This window comes from Accipiter gentilis, chromosome 5, assembly GCF_929443795.1.
Source record: "Accipiter gentilis chromosome 5, bAccGen1.1, whole genome shotgun sequence".
NCBI lineage: Eukaryota > Metazoa > Chordata > Aves > Accipitriformes > Accipitridae > Astur > Astur gentilis.
The window spans coordinates 40,256,724-40,261,930 of NC_064884.1; positions in this window are offsets into that span (position 1 = coordinate 40,256,724).

Below are 5,207 nucleotides of genomic sequence, written 5' to 3' on the forward strand. Positions count from 1 at the left end.
GTGCTGGCTAAATCGTGGTTTTGAGACTTCTTGAACCAAAAATCTTAGCATTTAAGATATTCAGGAAGCCCTGTGGGTTTGGGGGAGTTTTCTTGAAAAATGTTCTTTTCAGAGTTAGTCGAGTTTGCATTAGAGAATGTGTGCATGCTCAAATTCCTTCTAAGCTGAGAGGATCTTGCATTTCCTGATGGTGAATCTTAAAATTCTAATTAATACAAGACTGAATAGGGTTACTGGGTATGAGGCTGAGTTGTCAGATGGTTTATGATTCAACAGACAAAGGAGGAGAAAAAAAAAATCCAATCTTGATTGGCAAAATTTTGTCTTATTTACCATTGTTAGAGTTACTTAATCATGACTGACAAGCTAAGCTCTCTGGAATGCTTGTTTTGCTGTAAGTTTCAAGCTATATTGTTTGGTATTCTACATGAAGCTTCTCCCTGAAGGACATGATGCAGTTGAATATCCAACCTCATCTGTCTCTTAGAATTAACTACTAGAGCCCTGTCGTAAAAGATGGGAATGTTCCTGTCTAAGTGTTCTGCTGTATTGGTTCTGCCTTTTTGCAGACATCTCTGTGAACAGAGAAGAAAGTGTCTGAGAGGGGCAGTTATGACTGGTCTGTGCAGTTCTGTACCAACTACGTCTGGTTAGAAACATGCTTTTTTGTTAAACACTCACACTCTGTAGTTTGTGTAACAAATCCTGTGACTTCCAGAAGTAAAAAATTAAGGATTAAGCTATGGCTGACAGTTCCATACCATTAATATGGCTGTAGTAATGAGGATGGATTATAAAAATTATACTTGTCTTTTTTTTTGTAGTGAAGTTACTGTATTCCACACTTTTTTCTTTTTTTTTTTTTTTAAAGCAAAGCAAGAAGCCATGGCCTATCTGATAAAATATTTCCTCCTAAGTGATGTTTTCCCCAGCTGTAACAAGACCACTCTCAGCTTTAGACTGCTTTGACAATATAGTCCTTATTTAGATAATATATCTAGCTCTTGAGACAACTTAAAACACTTCTGTAACTGTCAGGGTGATTGGGTGATGATGATAAAGATAGGGTTTACTACTTTGCTTTTTAGCTTAGTAATTTTCACTGATTAAATACTTATACAAAGCCGAGCCTGCTTTTCAGGAAAGAATGCATCTATGGGTATTTCAGTTCAGTTGTAGATAAAAGCTGACAAACTTCCTAGTTTCAGCATTGTCTAGCCAGCAGGAATTAAATCTCGGCAAGATGACTGCAGTGCTTCGTGTTCATTTTGGGAAATGCCAGATGCATCTGTTTTGGTAGGTCTTTTTGGTTTGATGTTTTCCTTGTAAGCTAGAGCCAAGAGAGAAGTTGAACTGAATCTTCAGAGATGTAGTTTTGGTAGATTTGTAAGTGACTTTGTTCATCTTGAAGCTAAATCCTCTACAGACTATCTATAATGAATGTAGTATTGCAAAACATAACTTGCAACATATGACTGCCTTGATTTCTACCAAAAAAAGGAACTGGGCTATTCAAGGTCATTGAGTTACCCAAAGATTGAACCTCTGATGGATCTGCAACAAACACCAAAAAGTGTCAGTTCCTTTGATTAATATAGCATTAAAAATGGGGGTGAGGGGGAAGCCCAAAAGCCCAGTGACCTCTAGTATACAGTTTCTGGTTTCAGGCTGCTGGGGTACTTAAAGTTGTTGCTGCTGTGATTCCAAACCCACCCCCCCCCACCCCCACCCCCCCTCCAGTACAGAATAATAGGAAAAATTCACTTGGCTTCCTTGCATGTACTATGTCACTTCTTTGGAATGTGTCCATATTTTAAAATCAATCACAGTTCAAAACTTCCTGTCTAACTTTTTCCAAATCATTTATTCTTTTTAATATTTCAGAGGGCAAAATGTATGTAACTTGCTGTTCAAAGAAGTGCCACAAATTATTCTCTCCCAGGCCTTGAAGTGAATCGCCTTAGTCAGCTAAGTCCATTGTACCTGTCATGGAAAAGATGGCCAATAAATGAATAGCGAGACTTTAAGTACAGGAAGAGGATGGAACATTGTTCTTTTGTACTTGTGCAGTCTCCAAGCATCTTTGTACAGTGATTGAGGAACAGTAGAGAGATCACAACTAAGTTGAGCATATAATTAAAAAGTTATTTTGGGGAACACTTGCTTTGTTCAATGAACTGAATGTTTGCTTTTGGTATTGGGGTTTTTTGCTGTAGCATGTCATTTGACCTAGCTTTTTAAAGCTTTGTAACCACTGTGCAGGAGAAAAAAATGCATGCTTATGAGCTGAATGAACTGCAGCTGGGAACAAAAAGCAGTTTGAGGAGTTGCGTGTGGAGCAGGAAATCTAATGGGGACAAAGCAGATGTGTGTCAGGCTTCTGTGTCCTGCTCAGCACGTGGTGCGTGAGGAAGCAGCCTGCCTGAGGGGAGCTGGCATTCATAAGGTGGGAGAAATGCAGCTAAGAACTGAGAGATTGAGAAGCTGCCTGCTGAGTATGAGGGAGCAGAGCAGGCTTGTGTTCATTTTTCTTAACACCCAAGGACCACTGTGACCAGCTTGTGCAACCAGGAAGGAGTTAGTGGAAGAGAGTGAACAGTAAAGCCATAGGTGGTGCTTGAGACCAGTAGAGGACACGGTGGTGATGGTGACAAGCCACAGTCCTTGGCACTAGCCAGAGCAACTATCATGGCACACTGGAGACCTCAACCCAGGCACAACCCTGGGGTGGACATGGCTGTGTGGATGCAGGCTGCAGGGAGTGCCTGGAGATTCTTGGAGGTTGGGGGTGACAGCAGCCTCACAGGCAGGATCTGTGCTCTTGTCAGGACACTGAGCTGCCAGGTGAAGAAGGCTGGATGGCATCAGGAATGCCAACAGAAGGGCTGTAAAAGCAAGAACCCCCATCCCCCACTGTACAGAAGGAGGGGAAGGCCAGAGGTAATGTTTAACCAGGGGAGGGCTGGGATTCCCATGGAGGAAAAAACAAGAAAGCTTTTTCTCCACCTGCAGATGCTTACTGAGAGAACTGCAGAGCCCTGACAAGAAGACAGTGAGTTTTGTTGGGGGATGCATCCAGCCATGCCGTTGGAGCCAGTGAAGCCGAGAGTGACAGGTAACAGTAGTCGGGGACCTCCTTTGCAACGGGATAAAGGCACTCGCCCTGCCCATCAGACCTGTTTGTTCCTTGCCTGGGCCCACCTCTGGTATGTTGCTGGTGTCATGGGCAGGGCTTTGGGGTTTTTATGGCTATGGGACCCCCTTTGAGGAATGAGGTCTGCTAGGAAAAGACAGGATGCACCTGATGAAGATAATTATCTTTGCTGACAGGTTTGCTAACCTTATGAAGAGTTTTAAACTAGGTTTGTTGGGTGGGGAGACCAAAGCCTGCAGGTATGTGGGAGCTGAAGGGAGCACACACAGAGGTGTCTGAGGAAGGGACATCCCTCACTGCAAGAAATCAAGGTGACTGGGTTCATCTGAAGTTCTCTTCCACAAACAAGTGTGCAACAGAATAAATGAGAAAGAGGAAGTCTGTGCAGTTACAAAGCTGTGACATTGCTGGGATGACAGGAGCATGGTGGAACAGCTTGCATGACTGGAGTGCCACAATGGATGGACACAAGCTTAAGAAGCAGGCAGGGAAGAAAAATGGAAGGAGGGAGGTCCACAGAGGAATAGTCTGAATGTGCAGAGCATAAATGGTATAGAAAGAGTCCTGATGACAGGCCTGCCAAAAGTTTGTCTTTGTGGCTAAAGGGAAGGCCAACAAAGGGGATATTGTGGTAGGCATCTGCAACAGACCCCTCGATCAAGAAAAGGAAGAGAATGAAGCCTGCCTTAAGCAATTTGAAGAAGTCTCCTGATTGCATGCAGTGGTTTTCATGGGGATTTTTAACCACTTCCGATTTGCAGGAAGAGCCATGTGGCAGAACACACACAAGTCAGGAGACTTGGAGTGTGTCAGGGACCATCTTTTACTTGGGTGCTGGACTGGGTGGTGGGGATGCTCTACATGTGCTACCCAGGAATAAGGAAGAAATACTCAGATGCAATAGTCAATGGCAGTGTTGGCTACAGTGACCATGAGATGACAGAGTTGGAAATCCAGAGAGGAAGACAAGTAGCAGAATAATAGTCTTGGACTTCAAGGAAGTGAATTCTGTCTTGTACAGGGTTCTATTTGGCCGAAGCCCATGGGAGGCTGCTCTGAGGGGTATGGGGGCTAGAGCTGGTTGCCTTTACAAAAGGATTCTTTCCACTATGCAAACCCCTGCACAGGCATAGCAGGAGGACAGACTGGCTGATTGAGAAACTCCTGGCTGAGCTCAAATGCAAAAATTGTATGGAAAGGGGAAGCGAGTATGGGCTACAAGGCGTGGCTGTGGAACTGCACAGGCATACAGGAATGGTACAAGGGGCATCAAAGCTTTGCTGGAGCTGAAACTAGCAAGGGATGTGAAGGCAGTAAGAAGGGTTTCCGCAAGTGGGACATCAGTAAAAGGAAGATGAAAGAATATGGAGGCCAGCTGCTGAATGGAGTGGGTGACCTAGTGATGAAGGTAAAGAAAAAAAACAGAGGTACTGTTTCTTCTTCACCTCTGTCTTTACTGGCAAGGTCTGCTCTCGGGCTTCTTTGAAAAGTTGTGGTGATCAAGGGACGTTCCTGATGACTTGAAAAAGGAAAATGTTATGTCTAGCTTTTAAAAAGGTGAGAAAGAGGATCCAGCAAGCTACAGACCAGTCGGTCTCACCTCAGTCCCTGGGACATTTGATGCAAGTCCTCGTGGCAGCCATTTGTAAGTACATGGAAGAAAATAAGGTGACTGAGAACAGCCAGCATAGGTTTATGAAGGGCAAGTTGCACCTGACCAATGTGATCACCTTCTACCGTGGCTCTGAGGGCAGTAGCAGATGTCACTTTCTTTGGCTTTAGGCAAAATCTCCCAAAGCATCTATGTAGCCAAATTGTGGACAGATGGGCTGGGTAAAAAGTAGCTTTGCTGAAAAGGGCCTGGAGGCAGCTGTGAAGAGTGAGAGCCTGGAAGAATGAGTCAGCCTGCTGGCTGTGCTTGTATAGCTATCAGGCTGAGGGAAGTGATTATTTCCCCTACATCCCCTTCCCTCTGAGACCATACCTGGAGTATTGTGTTCAGTTGGGGCTCCCCCGGTACGAGAGATGCCAACAAAATAGAGCCCAGTGGCGG